The sequence below is a fragment of the Ornithorhynchus anatinus genome, chromosome 7 (genome assembly GCF_004115215.2).
Source record: "Ornithorhynchus anatinus isolate Pmale09 chromosome 7, mOrnAna1.pri.v4, whole genome shotgun sequence".
In the NCBI taxonomy this organism is placed as follows: domain Eukaryota; kingdom Metazoa; phylum Chordata; class Mammalia; order Monotremata; family Ornithorhynchidae; genus Ornithorhynchus; species Ornithorhynchus anatinus.
This window is the reverse complement of record NC_041734.1, coordinates 74693686-74712245: the sequence shown is the minus strand read 5'-3', so window position 1 is coordinate 74712245 and position 18560 is coordinate 74693686. Positions and strand designations below refer to the sequence as shown.

Here is an 18560-nt window from a genome sequence, read left to right as displayed (position 1 = left end):
CCTCTGATTTACCCCTTACCATCCTCTCTACTAAAATGGGCAGAACAGGTCCACATCTTATCAATCAATCAGTCACATTTATCGAGTGCTTACTATGTGCAGAGTACTGTACTAAGGGTTTGGGAGAGTACAATATGACAGTTGGTAGACACGTTCCCTGTCCACAATGAGCTTACAGTATAGAGGGGGTTACAGGCATTAATTGTCTTATGCCATCAAATCGTTTCCGACCCATAGCAACACCGTGAACACATCTCTCCCAGAACGTCCTGCTCTCCATCTGCAGTCATTCTGGTAGTGTCTATAGAGTTTTCTTGGTAAAAATACGGAAGTGGTTTACCATTGCCTCCTTCCTTGCAGTAAACTTGAGTCTCCACCCTCGACTCTCTCCCATGCCCATCATGGGTGAGTTTTGACTTGTAGCAGATTGCCTTCCACTCGCTAGCCACTGGTCAAGCTAGAAATGGAATCTGCGTGACTCTCCCTCCCTTAATAGGGGCTGGGAGTGTACTGTAAACTCTCCAGGTGTGACCTTGAGAGGGAGCAGACATTAATACAAATAAATAAATCATGCACATGTATGAAGATCCTATCCTTGAATGTTGCTGTGGATGAATCAACTACTGAGTGAGCACCATTCCATTCAGTATCGCGAGAGCATGAAAATGTCGTTGTTGCTATAATGGCAGAACTAAGACTAGTTCTCAAGTCTCCAACCTGCTAATCCTGAACTGTTTCCATTAGTCTATGCTGTCTCCCTAAGGTATTAAGAAATGTTGGAAGATTCAGTATTTCTTCTTACCATCCAGCACGCAGCATGGCCTAGTGGATACAACACGGTCATGGGAGTCGAAAAGACCTGGGTTCTAATCCCAGCTCCGCCACTTGTCTCCCTTGTGACCTTGGGCAAGTCATTTAACTTCTCTCCTCAGTTACCTCATCTGTAAAATGAGGATTAAGACTGGTAGCCCCATGTGGGACAGGGATTGTGTCCAACATTATTGCCGTGTTTCTACTCCAGTCCTTAGAACAGTGCTTGACACACAGTAAGTGCTTTAACAAATACCATTATTATTATATTATTGTTCGCTCTCTAAGACCAACATACTCACCGTGCCTCAAACTCATCTATTTTGCCTTAAACCCTTTGCCCATGTCCTATCTCTGCCCCGGATCTCCCTCCCCTTTCATATCCAATAGGGAATCACTCTCTCCACCTCCGCAGCCTTATTAAAATCACATCTCTTCTCAGAAGCCTTCCCTGACTCATTTCCTACACTGCCTTTCTGTTCTGCACCATCCTTTCACTCGGAGAAGCAGCGTGGCTCAGTGGAAAGAGCACGGGCTTTGGAGTCAGGGCTCATGAGTTCGAATCCCAGCTCTGCCACTTGTCGGCTGTGTGACTGTGGGCAAGTCACTTAACTTCTCTGTGCCTCAGTTCCCTCATCTGTAAAATGGGGATTAAGACTGTGAGCCCCACGTGGGGCAACCTGATTCCCCTGTGTCTACCCCAGCGCTTAGAGCAGTGCTCAGCACATAGTAAGCGCTTAACAAATACCAACATTATTATTGGATTTGTACCCTTTATTCACCCACCCTCAGCCCCATAGCACTTATGTACTTATCTGTAATTTATTTATATTAATAATAATAATAATGTTGGTATTTGTTAAGCACTTACTATGTGCAAAGCACTGTTCTAAGCACTGGGGTAGACACAGGGAAATCAGGTTGTCCCAGGTGAGGCTCACAGTCTTAATCCCCATTTTACAGATGAGAGAACTGAGGCACAGAGAAGTTAAGTGAGTGTCCCCCAGTCACACAGCTGACAAGTGGCAGAGCTGGGATTCGAACCCATGGCCTCTGACTCCCAAGCCCGCGATCTTTCCACTGAGCCACACTGCTTCTCTAATACCTTTCTCCCCTTCTAGACTGTAAGCTCCTTGTGGGCAGAAAACATGTTTACCAACACTTTCATACTGTACTGTCCCCCAAGCGCTTAGTACAGTGCTCTGCACACAGTAAGCCTTCAATAAATATGGTTGATAGATTGCTTGATTCAATGTTGATAGATTGCTTGATTCAATACTCAGGGTTTCTAACTGAGCTTCGGGATGTCTTTAACAGATTTATCTTGTCCTTCATTCTCTCATGCCCATTTTCAGCTCACCTTACAGCAGTTAATTGGGAATCATTCCTCTGCCGGCTTTGTCAAATGTGTCATTCAGCAGAGCTGTGTTATAGTGAACCTTAGAGAACATTAGGAAAGCCAGTCAGTTGTATTTATTGAGCTCTCACTGTGTCCAGAGCACTGTACTAAGTGCTTGGAGGATGCAATATAACAGTATAACAAACACATTCCCTGCCCACAATGAGCTTACAGTCTGGGGTTGAGGAGGCAGCCATTTTTATAAATAAAGTTACAGATATGTATGTAAGTGCTTTGGGGCTGTGACGGGGATGTATAAAAGAAACAAATCAGCAAAAGGGTGCCCTCTGCTTGTGTGAGCACACCACCTTTGGAGTATCTTAAATATTTTGGTGACTTTTACACTGCAGTCATTTTTGCTTAATAGGTGCCAAATCCTAGGTCCATTAATAGTTTCAAATGTGGAATGTAGGATCTCCACACAAAATTAATCTATCAGTGGTATTTATTGAGCTGGACACTGTACCAAGCTTTTGGGAAAGGACAATTTGATAGAGTTGGTAGACATGATCTCTGGTCACCAGGACTTTACAATTTAAAGGGACTATTGGTATTTAAAGTGGTATTGGTATTGCTCCCTGTATATTTCCTTAGGACTACTCTACTCCTCATTAAGCTAGGCAGGAGGAAGGAAAGGCACTGAAATCAAATTTGTCTGTGATTTTAGTTTGTAGTGCTGACTAATAGAGGAAAGGGAGGTGGGTACATTTGAAATGCTGTTGTAAAATTAGTTTTTTGTATTATCCACAAATTTCACCATTCTATTTTTTTCCTGACCTCCCCCTTCACCATGAACAGTCAAAATTATTTGAAAATAAAATTAAATGAGGGGAAAGAGCTGAAGCACTATGGAAGGCAAAGTAATTCTTCAAAGTTTAGCCTTTGTTTTTTTTGGTAACTCTTCATTGGCTATTCTTGATGGTTAAAAGGTAAAATCCAGAGGTGCTGATTTTACCCTTTTTAGAGGATAAAGCAGAAATACGGAATCCATTTTCTGTAAGAGAAATCAGGAAAAATATCTTAGGTATATTTTAAATATTATTGTTGGTAGCTAATTTAGGAGTAGAACTGAATTTATGCCATGTTTCAGTTAGTGCTGAGAACTATAATATACAAAATATGAATATATAAATTGAAAATGTAATAATGTGGTTTAAGCCTTCTTTAAATAAAATCACACCCCACAATGTCAGAATTAAATGTAAATTTACGAAAGAATATGTAAATATTATGGAAAAATTTCCAGTATTTGTTCTATTATGAGTGCGTACTTTTCATAGCAGGAGCTATTTTTCAAAGTGGAAGTGTGTGACCAAAACAGAAAAGAATAAGTAAATCTGGTATTCCTACCTCACTTCTCTTCCCCCACCCCTGAAATTTTATGTATATAAATATGTATATATATATGTCTCACAATTCACCCATGGTGTTTATACATCAACTTCAATTCACATTTGGGCTTAAAAATAAAACTCCCCAGGTTCAATTCTCTGTACATCAACACAGCAGAATTAAAAATGGAGTTCATAGTGGAAGTGTCAACAGAAACTCAACAGTAACTTCATTCCAAGGCATCGTTATGCTACACAATTTGGCAATTCAGATTTTCCCATTTAACGTCTTTCCACAGGACTATTTATATAGATTAGAAAAGTACGCAAGTGGAAGGTTTACAGTACTCTTCCAAAATTGTTCATTAAATAATTGTACTATATTTCTTAGCTTGAGGGTTTTTTAAATGCTGTTGAAGTAATCAGAAAAGCTTTAAATACTTTTCTGAAATGTAATTTTGATTTGATCCAGGATCTAAATGATTTGCTCTACTATGCTACTGGCATATACTATAATCAAATGGAAAGTATGTACAGTTTGAATAGGGTAGTAGTTAAGTTTGTAATTTGGATACCTTGTGGATAGTGAAAGAAAATCAAGTTTCATTTCTTGAACCAATTTTAAAAATCTGCATTTTTCATGGGTGAGATCTGCACAGACCAGCAAATTGGCACACAAGTAGATGCGAACACATACCTAGGCAGGTGGACACAGGCAAGTACAGATGGGCATGGGCAGCTAGCTCAACATTCAGATTCAGCCGAGAGTTGTCGTAGATGGTATTTTGGCATGTAAGGTTGATATGGTCTACCCCCTTTCTCTCCAACACTCTATTTCTCTCAATCTCTTCACCCCTCTTTCTTTCCTTCTCTCTTTCCTTCTCCCTCATTTTCTTGCTTCCCCTCTCCCTCTGGCTTAGGGGAGTGGGAGGAAAAAATATTGATGTAGGGGGCAAAGGGAGGCAGCTATAAAAGCAGACTGAGAAGTAGATTGGGTCGGGGGAGGGAAGGGAAGGAATTGAGAATCCCATTCAGAGAGGAGGAGTGGGAACAGCGGTGGGGTTCCTGGATGAGTTGGACAGGGAGAAAGAGAGGAAATTTATGGATCTGGTTAAGAAACTGGAAGCAGAAGCCGGGGTAATGTGGACAGCAGGAGGAAGGGAAAATGTCTGTTATATTGTTATATTGTTCACTCCCAAGTGTTTATCACGGTGTTCTGCACTCAGTAAGTACTCAATAAATACAGTTGATTGATTGAGATGGGTAAATCCCAGATCCCAGTTCTGCCACTTGTCAGCTGTGTGACTGTGAGCAAGTCACTTCACTTCTCTGTGCCTCAGTTACCTCATCTGTAAAGTGGGGATTAACTGTGAGCCTCACGTGGGACAACCTGATTACCCTGTATCTACCTCAGCACTTAGAACAGTGCTCTGCACATAGTAAGCGCTTAACAAATACCAACATTATCATTATTATTAAAGGAAAGGAAAGTTATGCCCTCCATCTGGAAAGGACGATGTGAAAGGGAAGAGTGGGAGGGGAAAAAGGGAAGTGTTTATTTCTGCTGCTATGGTCCATGTTCAATGCCCCTCCAACTGGGGCTGATCAGTCAGTCAGTGCTATTTATTGAGCACTTCCCATGTACAGAACACTGTACTAAGCACAAGGAAGAATACAATATAACAAAACAGCAGTCAAGTTCCCTGTCTGTATCAAGCGCACACAGTAGAGACTGATGGAGGAAACTTGACACTTTCTGCTGCCTCTGGCCCCTCTTCCAAGCCTCCTTCTGTGAGATACAGAACTCAACCTACTAGAACAGCAACGGCTTGGAGAGCAGGGAATCTGTCTGTTCTATTGTTATTGTCTACTCTCCCAAGTGCTTAGTAGAGGGTTCTGCACACAGTAAGCACTCAGCAAATACTACTGACTGACTGACAGTGAGGGGGAAGCTGGAAAAAATCTTGCCTGAGCCACTGTTGCTGCCCCAGTGGTTCCCCAAGATAACACAGTAATTGCGGTATCTGTTAAGTGTTATGTCCCAAGCACTGTACTAAGTGCTGGGGTAGGTACAAGATAATCATGTCTTATGATTATAAGGGAAGCAGCATGGTGTAGAGGATAGAGCATGGGTCTGGGAATCACAAGGTCATGGGTTTTAATCCTGGCTCTGCCACTTGGCTGCCATGTGGCCTTGGGTTAGTCACTTGACTTCTCTGGTCCTCAGTTACATCATCAGTAAAATGGGGATTAAGTCTGTAAGCCCCATGTGGGTCGGGGATATGTCCAAGTCGATTCGCTTATATCCACCCCGGGGCTTAGTTCCTTGCCTGGCACAATTTAAGTGCTTAACAAATACCATAATTATTATTATCATTATTATTATAATTATTGTGTCAGGCAGAGTCCTTGTCCTACATGGGGCTCACAGTCTAAGTAGGAGGGTGAACTGGCATTTAGTCCCCATTTTACAGACGAGGAAACAGAAACACTGAAAGGGTAAGTGACTTGCTGTAGATCAAATAGCAGGCAAGTGGCATAGGCAGGATTAGAACCCAGGTCCTTTAGATTCCCAGGTCCATGCCCTTTCCACTAGACCATGGTGCTTCTCTTGCTTCTGTGGTGGTGGAGTAGAGAGCCCTGCAGTTTGCATGATGATGATGATGGTATTTGTTAAGCGCTTATAATGTTCCAAACACTGTTCTAAGCCCTGGGATAGATACGGGGTAATCAGGTTGTTCACATGGGGCTCACAGTCTTAATCCTCATTTTACAGATGAGGTAACTGAGGCACAGAGAAGTTAAGTGGCTTGCCCAATGTCACACAACAGACAAGTGGTGGAGCCGGATCAGAACCCACATTCTCTGACTCCCAAGCCCGTGCTCTTCCCACTAAGCCAAGGAAGTGTGTGGGTGTTTGTGTTTATGCATATGCGCTTGCGTGCACAACTTTCCCAGTATCTCAGACCGTGAAACTCTTTGTGGAGATTCAAAACTTTCCTCGTCTCCTCCTTCATTTATGTAGATGTATCGTTTTCGTAGCAAGGTGAGTTTAATCATGCTCAAATAGCGACTTCCTCCTTTACATTGTAAGCTCGTGATGGGCTGAAATGTGTCTACCAACTCTATTATATTCTGTTCTTCCAAGAGCTTAGTAAGTGCTCTGCACACAGGAAGTGCTCAATAAGTATGACTGATTGATCACTTTTTTCTGGTTCATTTCCTTTTCAGATTTGCTATTGCACTGTTCTAGCTCCACAATTATAAATCTATTTTGTTATCAATAATGCCCAGGTATGAGTCAACATATTAAAACTGAGAGGGAATTTTACTAGATATTTTACTCCTTTTGTGTTAACTGAAAGTTTGAGGATGAACTGAGTGCTTTTTGAAAACGATCCTTGATTTTTGCATTGAAACCTCAGATCCTTTATTAAATCCGTATGTGTGTAAGTTTCTGATTGAATGTTTTGATGTATTTTCGTCATAGGGTAATGATTTTCAAAACATTGGACGTTTCTCTTTGTTTTCAGTAGTTTTCGGAAATGAAATATGGCCAACGGCTTTGGTAGAATTCACATTGAATATCTGATTATGACTCATTTGTTATATAGCAGAATCGGTTGGCAAATTTTTCCTGAACTTTTAAGAAACAAAATCCCTTTATGGCACAGATCTTATGGGACAAATTAAAGCGGGAGAACTCTATGCTTTTAATTAGGCTTTAGCATCTAATTATCTGCTCTGCCCATAATGTGAGGTTAAGTTTTGGCATCTGATCCTAGACAAACACACATTGCACCACACACATAGCAGAACGAAAGCAGAGTATCAGGTTCAGCTTGCTGAAGATGTCTTTAAATTCTGACTCCAAAGCACGAAGTCATGTAATGGATTCCTATCGCTGGTAATAGTGTGCTTGTAGACTGCGAAACTCAGATCTGAAATTACCAAATGAACTGGGGTCATTTGCTTCGCTTGATCCATAAGTCATAATTTGGTCCTGGAGTTTCATCCTATTTGTTTCCCATTGAGCCTGATTACTCAAAAGTTAACGGCGATGGAATAGCTTTCCCCTTTTTTCTTTCCTGAGTGCCTGGTGCTTTTTTTTTTCCCCCACATAGGAGTAGATGAATGATGATGTAATTAGCTATGGTAACCTTGCTGTACAGTCATCAATCAGGCCTAGACTGTATATCTAACAAAGATCTGGCATATACTCTGGTAGTAGGGGAGCTAAATGAGGTTCTAATGAGGTGATGGTGTTTAGACCCATTTCTGGCACTGCCCGGGCTCTGGTTTCAGGCTAGGTTAAGTGTGGTTTTGATAAAAAGTTGGGTGGCTCACGTCTGTTCTGTAGCAGTATAGAGCGGGAGTGAGGATGGCTTCACGAAGAAAAGGGTAAAAGCAAAATATCAAAAAAAGACCTTCAAGGCAAAAGTAAGCATAATCAGTCCTAAAATGAAATGAAATGTTTCCTCTCGGGAATTTGGTACAGAAATCCTGCCCTACCCCCAAGTCATTCCTCTGAAAATACGAGTCTGGGGTTATGCTAGAGTCAGGCTTAGGAGAATGTTTAATAAGTATAATTTGATAAGAGATAAAATGCTGGTGAGGCCTTATGTAGAAAAATATTTATCGTTTAAATGAGGTGAATATTTTGAAGAGTAAATGACCCTTATTGCTGTAACCAGATTTGAACTCAGTTTCAGTATCCTTGACTCCATGTTTTTATTTTCTTCTTTTTGACATTTTTGGTATTTGATGCAGCTGTTCCATGCTTAATTCCTCCAGAATGACTTTAAAGATGGTTGTGCTCCAAAAATATAGATCATTTACCCCAAAAAGGAATCTTAAAATTAATCAATCATTTAAACATATTAGGAAATTATACATTTAGTGATTATTATGACTTTCTGAAAATCAAATTATGTAAGCTGACTTTGTGTCTTAAAAGTCATGCTATTCATCTGCTCTCACCTGGCCTCTAACCAACACTGGATTCATACTGAGACAATTCTGTGGATCCCTGTAATAAACAAACTGAGGGAAAGGTCACCTTCCCTACCGTTCACTTGATATGGGGCCCCTGGGTTTTTAAATTTCTTTCACAGATTGCTTTTAATCGCAAGTCCAGTGAAACCATGTTTGTTGAGACCTAGTCCATAAGTATCATGAACATTTTCTGTGATCCTCAGCTTTGCCTATCATTGGCAGCTTCCTGCAGTTCCCCAGACACTGATAAACTGATTGGAAACATGTGCCCTAAAAATCCACAAAAATCTCCTCTGTAACATGTTATTAGATACCCCAGGGCAGCTAACACTTCACTCTGTTTTCCCTTTGCTTTCTAAATGCGCTTGCAACTACTTCTATTTTAATAAATTTTAATATTTCCTTTACCAGGTAATTGCTCTGTATGAGAATTGTGCCACGAAAGTGTCTCTGATTTTAACATTTTTAATTTAGCACAGGTCACTGGGTATCACATACTTTGCTTTTCAGCTCCAAATAATTAGTTTATAATCCCCTTTCTAGTCAAATTCAAGACCGCTTACTTTTTTTAGGTGATAAAACTAGGCACTTCTTTACTGAAAAATTAAGGGTGGTAAAGTATAGGTTTCGTGTGTGTGAGTGTGTTTTCCCTTCCTGCCCAGATGGGCAGAAAAGAAAGTACTAATTTAATTATTTATAGAAGATCCATCTTAAGGACAAGGCACTCAGTCGGACACGCTTTCATGACTGGCCCAGGATTTTCTCATTTGCTTTATCTGATAAAGTGGTATGATGAATGATGCCCCAATATACATGGATTTGGTTATTTCCTTTCTCGATTCTTTCTCATTTTGAAACAAAACTCCAGCTCCTGGTTGTGGGTTTTTTTTTTTCCTGTGAAGGAAAGAAGTACCACAACTGCTGTTAACACTGAAACTTGCAATGTTCATTTGCAGGTTTTAGAGAGACTGGGAAAGGGGAAAGGCTTGTGCCTAGCTCTCCTCAGGAAAAGTGTCTCTTTTTCACTTTTCCTTTTCTACATTTACTACCCCTGAGGAGATCTGATTCACTACAGTATGGCCACCACACTTCCTGATTCTTGGAAGACCAATGGGATTCAGAAATGTCTTTTGAATTGCCAGTGCAAAAGACAGTGCTGTAGACAGCGTTCAAAATGGTTCTACCCACTTCGTGAAGCCACCAATGTGCGTTCTGCAATAATACGAGAAGCAGTGTAGACTAATGGAAGAGCTTGGGCCTGAAAGTCAAAGGATGTGGGTTCTGATTCTGGCTGTGCCACATGTCTGCTGTGTGACCTTGAACAACTCACTTCACTTCTCTGGACCTCAGTTACTTCATCTGTCAAATGGCGATCAAGTCTGTGAGCCCCATATAGGACAGGGACTGTGTCCAACCTGATTACCTTGTAAGATACACTGCTATATCTTAGAACAGTGCTTGGCACATAGTAAGCACTAAACAAATGCCACAAACATTATCATTATTATTAATATAATTTATTAATGGCTATTAGAAATAGCTAGTAACCTGGAAAAAATGGAAATAGTAGTATTAGCAATTTTTGAGCACCCACTAGATGCAGTGCTTGGAAAGTGAAAAAAATCAAGTGACACATTCTCTGCTTATTTTGCAGTGGGGGAAATGGACTTAAAAGTCTTTACAAATAGAGTCGTCAGAATGAATAATTGATTGTACAGATGAATAAGTGTGCATGCGTGAGTAATGTGGATGAGTATAAATAAAGACATGAGGGGAAGAAATGGCTGTGGAGTTTATGCTTGGAACTTGGGATTTTTTAATTTGGGAAGGCATGTGGGAGGAGGTTGGCTTTCAGAGAGGGCTTTGAATGTGGGGAGAGCTGTGGTCTGTCAAATTTGGGTGGGAGGGAGTCCCACATGGGGACTCAACAACATCCCTCCTCATATCAGAACGATAACTCCTCTCCTCCACTTCAAAACCTTATTGAAGGCACACCACCTCCAAGAAGCCTTCCCTGACTAAGCCCTCCTCTCCTCTTCTCCCAATCCCTTCTGCGCTGCTCTAACCTGCTCCTTCATTCATCCTCCCTCCCATCTCTATAGTACATATGTATATATCTGTATATATTTGTAATTTATTTATCCTTTTACTAATGTCTGTCTCCCCCTTTAGACTGTGAGCTCATTGGGGGCAGGAATATGTCTGTTGTTATATTGTAGTCTCCCAAGCGCTTAGTACATTGCTTTGCACACAGTAAGTGCTCAATAAATACGGTTGAATGAATGAATGAGGGGAGAAACAGGGGCCAGAGAATCAAGAGAGCAAGATGGATAGTTATTTTGGGAGGTACAAAGAGAGCAGGCTGGAGAGTGGCAAGCGAAGACATTAAAATGTGAAGTGAAGTAGATCCTTGAACCAAAATGTGAATTCTTGCTAGATGTAACAGGACACGGAGAGCCAACTAAGGGTTTTAAGAAGGAGAGAGATCTTTGTCAAGTGACCCTTAGTAAGACAAACCAAGCATCAGCTTATCCTACAGAGTGGAGAAGAGAGAGGCTGGAGGCAGGGAGACCAACGAGTTGAATAAGTGTAGCACAGCCAAAACAGTCTTGTGGAATACCAACAGTTAAGTAACAAGAGGCAGAACAGGAGCCAAAGAACAAAACTGAGATGTCAGAGAGGTAGGAAGAGAACAAGGTTGATACCATGTAAGCCAAACCAAGGCCTGAAAGTGTTTCAAGGAAGTTTAAAGGGTACACAGATCAAAGATAGCCGAGAGGTCAAGGAGAACAGAGTAGGGACCATTGGATTTGGCTCCAAGGAGGTCATTGGTGACCTTAGAAGAGTTGCCATCTCAGTGAAGTGAAGGGGTCAAACACCTGATTTTAGTGGATCGAAAAAAGAGTTGGTGGAGAGCGAGTGAAGATGTAAATTGACGGTCGCAAGATTTGGGATAGGATCCGGAGTAGGGAGAAGGAGCAATAGATGGAGGGCTTGCGGGAGCCAAAGAGGGCTTTGTGAGTGTGGGAGAAACTTGGTCATGTTTGAAGGCAGAAGGAAAGGAGCTAAAAAAGAGTGAGGGATTGAAGATAGCAGTGAGGGAGGATTAGTGGGGGCAGTACTTTTAGGAGGGAAGAGAAGATAGTTAATCAATCAATTGATATGTGACTGTGTCTGGGAATGTGTCTGTTAAATTGCTATATTGTAGTCTCCCAAATGTTTAGTAGAGTGCTCTGCACACAGTAAGAATTCAGTAAATATGACCGATTGTTTGATCATTATCATTACAGTCAGTGTGGTGAGGAGGTGATGGAGAAGCTTTAGTTGGGAAATTCTCCTCTTTTGGTTTCAAGAGTAAAATAAATGCTGTTTAATTTATTGAGGTATGGGTGCTCTTTGATAAATATATTTCAAGTTAAAGACAATTTACAGGTGGAAGAAATCCAGTCCATTTTTACTGTGAGGAGAAGTAAGATATTTGTCAAGACAATTATATTTTATGTCTTGGTGCAATCACTGGATTTTTTGCTTTTTAAGCAGCTGATAATGTAATATATACATGCAATATGGTCTCTTTCTCTGAACTAAGAAAATTAGCATTCAAATGTTTTTGCTCTACCAGTTGGTGTGAAGACATACTTATTGATGGATGCACACATTGCATTTGGTGCCACAAAGCATGGAAATATTTTTACCCTTTGTACTCCTGGAAACTTCTGCCAACAGTGGTGTTAGCCATTCCTCCTAATGTTTATTCAGAAGCTATATGTAAATAATGACAAACTTAAAGCCCTTTGAGAGCCTCGGTGTCATCTGCCTTTAAGTAATTGTGATGATCAATTAAACCCGACTAGGGTTTTTTCAGCTGAAAAGTTCTCTACTTAGGAGTCCAGAAGGAAGTCATTTGAATCAGAGTTGGTGAAAATTGTCCTTTGGACCTGATGATTTGTTTGCTGTTACAAGTAAGCTGCTCTTGCTAACTTACGGCAAAGGGGGTTAGGACTTGTATAGCCTACTACTGCTCTTTGAGTATTGATAGCTTCAGGGTTGATAGCAAGGATGACGACAGTCCTGTGAGTGAATTTGCCTTTTGAATACTCATTAGGAATTTTTTTTAATGGTATTTGTTAAGCGCTTACTATGTACAGGGCACTCTACTAAATGAGAGGGTAGATAATAAACAATAATAATAATAATAATTCCAGTGTTTAAGCACTTACTTTGTGCCAGGCACTGAACTAAGCGCTGGGATGGATACAAGCAAATCAGGTTGGACACAGTCCCCGTCTCATGTGGGGTTCACGGTTTCAATCCCCATTTTACAGATATGGTAACTGAGGCCCAGAGAAGTGAAACGACTTGCCCAAGGTCACGCAGCAGACAAATGGTGGAGCTGGGATTAGAACCCATGACCTTCTGACTCCAAGGCCCATGCTCTACCCATTATGCCATTGGACTCAGTGCATGACCCATGTGGGACTCACAGTCTTAATCCCCATTTATAGATGAGATAACTGAATCATAGAGAAGTTAAGTGATTTGCCCTAGGGCATACAGCAGACATGTAGTGGACCTGGGAATAGAACTCAGGTTCTCTGACTCCTAGACTATTTCTCCTTCCACTAGGCCATACTGCTCCTCATAAAGAATCACAGAGTATTGTTCTAAATCTAGAATCACATTTGTCAATGATTGAACTTGGTTTTCACTCTTCATGGGGGATTTATTTTTAAAGATTCTGCTGCACTGGATGAACCTCATCTTAGCATTGTTCAGGTATCCAGTGGAGATATTACTGAGGCCAAAGGAATAAAGGATAAATAAGAGGCTTCTGAAAATGAGAACCAATTAGCAAGGTGGATAGAGCTTTTTAAATTCAGGATTGGGAAACTTCTCTCTTATCTGTTTCCTCTCTCCCACTTCTTTCCTGTTTCTTCTCCCCTCTATCCTCCCTTCCTTTCCCTCTCCCTCTTCTCTCCCTTCTTACTTCTGTCTCCTCTCTTCTTTCTTCCTTCCTTCACCCCTTTTCCTTCACCCACTGTCTCTCAGCCCCCTTTCCCTCTCTCACCCTGTTTTCCTCCTCTTTTCCTCCTTTCCCCTCTGTGCCACCAATTGGATATTCAAGAACGGGACCTGTACACAATCCTGCTTCACTCTGGCATAAATGGGGAAAGGGTCAAAAAGAAGCCAATCCACGATAGCATGGTAGAGTGGCATAAGGATTTAGCAGTTGTCAGAGTCCCGATCTGTTGATGGTGCAAATGCTTTTTTGAGTGGTCCGTGAAAGCAGTTTTGCTTCTTGTACTTCTGCTATCTCTGTTTACTGCATTTTAGTCTGAAATCACTTTGAGAGTCGGGTTGTCCATGATTGTATAGCTGTTCATCAGTAGTAGCCTTTCCAAAAGGAATTTGGCCTGAACTTCCTGGAGAAATCTAAAGGTAAGGAGGACCCCTAACCCTCAAATGTCTAAACTCACCTTGAAAATATAGAAAATGTGGGAAATGAGGACATGCCATAAAACATCATATAATAATAACTGTGGTATTTTTAAAGCGCTTACTCTGTGCCAGGCACTGTATTAAGTGCTGGGATAGATAGAAGCAAACTGGGTTGGACACAGTCCCTGTCCCACATAGTCTTAGTCTTAATCCCCATTTTACAGATGAGGTAACTGAGGCCCAGAGAAATCAAGTGACTTGCCCAAGGTCACACAGCAGATGTGTGGAGGAGCCAGGATTTGTCCTTCTGACTCCTAGACCAATGCTTTATCCACTAGGTCACGTTGCTTCTAAGGCCACTTTAATCATCATCTTCAAGATGAAAGTAGGATGGGGGGCTCTTCTAGGACAGAACTGTGCTTCCTATTCCTGGTTTGTGAGCCCAGGCTCTGCACACTGTGGGTACCTAGAAAACATAGTCAGTTCTTCTAGAACCCAAGGTCTGCATTTCTGAAGAACCTTGCATTTTTGCAAACTCGTGTTCTGGTGCTCATTACGTGACCGACTCCACACTCATGCCCAAAACTGTATTCTGACACCACATTACAATGTTTCCAGACAGGCGTGTGTTGTCAAAGGAATGTTTCCTAATTCCACAGTGGTGTTCCAACTGAAACATGCGTTGAAACACATTTGGAAGAACTGATTTGTATTGATAATAATTGTGCTGAGAGCTGAATGGGGAAACTATATATTTGGAAAAAAAGATTGGGTTGATAATGATTGTGATGAAAGCTGACTGGGGAAACTATCAAGATTTTGCCTTTCTTTCCATTGCTGGAAAAATAATAACCAACACTTGCATCTGGAAAGCTCTTTACTGCTTTAAGCAGAATTAGACATGGGCAGATATCTGTTTGCCTCCATGCTTGCATTTCTTAATGCATATACGTTGTCCTTCTTGTTGCTCCCACTATTTGTAAATTTGTAGTGCTATGCCTTAATAGGTACTCAGTAAATATATATGTTGATGGGAGAGGAGGGCTGAAGAATGGTGGGCAAATTGTGCAATAGTTATAGTATTTATTAAACATCTATTGTGTGCAGAGCACTGTAGTAGCATCTGGAAAATAACACAGGTGAGAATTAGACACAGTCCCTCTTTTTATCTCATTCTTGCCTGTACCATCTCTGACCTCTTCCCCAAGTCTTTCCTCTGGCCTGGAATCCCTCTCTCCCGACCCTCTTCTGACAATCCACCACTCTCTCCACCTTCAGAGCCTTCTTAAAATCACATCTCCTCCAGGAGGCCTTTCACCTTTCCTGATTAAGCTGTCATTTCTCCTACCTGCCCACATCTCTTCATAATCTATGGAATCGGATCTGTATCCCTTAAGCACCTGATAGTCACCCCACCAACACTTTTATACCTATCCTTCCACTGTGCCATTTCCCCTCTCTGTAATTTATTTTATTGTCTGTCTCTCCCTCTAGATTTTACATTCCTGGTGAGCAGGGGTCATGTCTACCAACTCTATTACATTGTACTTTCCCAAGCACTTAGTAGAGAGCTGGGTATTCACAGTTCTTCATTGCCTCCTTTAGGTCACTCCTTGCCTCCCAGGTAGGAGTTAAACCCATGTCCAAGTTGTCTCTCTCCTGCACTTACCTCTTTCACTTTAGGGTTTGAAGCTTTAAATATTGAATCGAAACTGTCATTTGGTTTTTAAATGTCTGTAAAAGACAGAATTCCTAAAGCATTCAAATTCTGGCAGTTTAACCCAGTCTAGTCTTAGTACTTAGTAAAGTATAAAGTAAAGTGCTTAGTACAGTGTTCTACACACAGTAAGTACTCAATAAATATGATTGAATGAATGACTGAATAGTCCAGAAGAAGAAAGTGCAACGTGACCATTTGTCCCACTGTAGCTGACGCATAATGCCTTTTGGGGTTTTGTCGTGCCATTCGAAGGTTTCTAAGGTTAGTCTTAGCCTTTCACTTTTCGCAAGAGTGATGGGAGAGAAGCTCTCAGCTTCAGAGACAGTGGCAGGATCAGGGAAGAAAAGAAATGGAGGCGGCAGCTACTGATATTTAGCAGCGAAATAGTCTTCTGTGCCAGAAACTTCCAGGTCTGTTGGTGACCGAGGCTGCCCGGGCCCTCGGCCATAGTAGAACTGACCCTCCTGAGTCATTTCTTGGAGTTTCATCTCAAAAGGGAACCGCTCTGCTAGCCCGCCAGTGGCAGAGGAGATGATTGGTAGCTTACAGTCTTCGAGCTTACAAGCTTACAGTTTAGAGGGGCAGACAGGCATTAATATAAATTAATCATATAACATATAATTTATACAGTATAATAGTGCAGTATATAATTTATATGAATGTCTGCCCCTCTACACTGTAAACTCATTGTTGGTGGGGAACATGCCTACAAATTCTGCTGATGATAATAATAATAATTGTGGTATTCGTTAAGTGATTCCTGTGTGCCTGGCATTGTAATAAGCACTGAGCTGCATACAAGCAAATCAGGTTGGATACAGCCCCTATCCCATGTGGGCTCACAGTCTCAATCCCCATCATTTTACAGGTGTGATAACTGAGGCTCAGAGAAGTGAAGTGACATGCCCAAGGTCACACAGAAGACAAGTGGTGGAGCCGGGATTAGAACCAATGACCTTCTGACTCCCAGGCCCTTGCTCTATCCACTAGGCCATGCTGCTCGTTTGTATTGTACACTTCCAAGCACTTAGTACCATGTCTTGCACACACTGAACTCGCGATAAATACCACTGATCGATTGATTTGGAGCAAGAGTTTCAGAAGCTGGCTTCATGAGTTGCTCCCCAAAACCCTTTTCTCTATCCCTGTCCAAAATCTCCACTCCTGTTGTTTCCTTTCCTTTTCCCCTCCTGTCTCTCTTTCCTCTTCAATCCTTACCTTGCCCTGTCTTATTTTCCTCTTCCTTGCTCCACCTCATCTCCTTTCTGTCTCTACTGTTTCTGTCCAGATCTCCCAGTTACCTTCCTGCGTCCCTCTTTCCTTTCTGCCCCTTTTCCTTTTGGACTCTGTAAAATCCGGTAACTTGGGCAGTATTCAGGAGGGAAAGAGACTGATATTGTTAATAAGGATGTGGCACCACAATTTTTTTCCGACTAAATAGATTTCTTTATAGCTGTAAAAGCTTCTGCATTTGGGTTTTAATCCAAAGGGAATGAATATTAGTTCTGTTAAATTCAAGTTAATACTGTAGATTAACCCTATGGGTTAAGAATGCATTTAATGAATAGTATAGTATGTATTAAGATTGAAATTCACTTACAGTGTTGCAGATCTGTGTTTTATCATGGAGTGTACTTTAAAAAGTCAATTTGGCTCTAGGCCATGCAGTTGAGAAGTAGAAATCAAAAGCTAATGTGTATAATGCAATTAATAAAAGCAGAGTAGTTATTTATAAATAAATGTCAATACCTCTGTATAGAAGCTCAATTTACCCTTTTTCCCAACCCTCTGTAACATTTTTCTTAAGACTTTTTGGGAAGGCCTTAAATAGTAATGGCAGATTTTTCCTTCTGTTCATCCCTATTCTAAAAATCCCTTCCCTTAACCAGTCTGTTCCCTCAGTTATGACCCCATTTTCTCTCCTGTTCGTCTTTTCCAGATACCTTGAACTGGTGATTACACCTGCTGCTTTCACTTCCCCTCCTTGACCCCTTCCAATCTGGCTTCTGTCCCTTCCACTCCATGGAACTGCCCTCTTTAAGGTCACTAGTGACCTCCTTCTGTCTAATTCCAGTGACTTCTACTCCATCTGAATCTACCTCAGTTGGCTTTGACCCTGTGGACTACCCCCTTCTCCTGGCTTCATTGTAACTGTCTTCTCCTAATTCTCCCATCTCTTTGACCACATATTCTCAGTCATCCCCTGTCTATCATGAGAAGCAGCGTGACTTAGTGGAAAGAGCACGGGCTTGAGAGTCAGAGGCCGTGGGTTCTAATACTGGCTCTGCCACTTATCAGCTGTGTGATTTGGGGCAAGTCACTTAACTTCTCTGTGCCTGTTACCTCATCTGTAAATGATGGGATTAATCCTGGGATTAAGACTGTGAGCCCCACATGGGACAACCTGATTACGTTGTATCAACCCCAGTGCTTAGAACAGTGCTTTGCACATAGTAAGTGCTTAACAAATACCATTATTATTATTATTATTATCATCAAAGTCTCTCCAGGGTCAGAACTGGCTCACCTCCTGTTTTCTATCTACATCCACTCCCTTGGAGAGCACATTTGCTCCTATGGCACAAACTACCATCTGCACTGATGATTCCCAATTCTACCTCTCCAGCCTTGACCTCTCTGCTTTTCTGCAGTTTTACACTTCCTCCTTCCTTCTGGACATCAACAATTGGATGTCCTGCTAATACTTCAAACTTAAATCTCCAAAACAGAACTCCTCATCTTCCCACTCAATCCCTGTCCTCCCTGCTGATTTTCCCATAACTGTAGAAAGCACCGCCATCCTCCCTGACTTATAAACCCAGAAACTTCTTTTTTTATGATATTTGTTAAGCACTTACTATGGCTC

General features: G+C 41.4%; 1 protein-coding gene across 1 annotated transcript in view; it reads left to right on the top strand.

Annotated features, from left to right (window-relative positions):
* Positions 1-18560, top strand: part of PARD3B (par-3 family cell polarity regulator beta) — a 933574-nt gene that overhangs the window by 298420 nt on the left and 616594 nt on the right.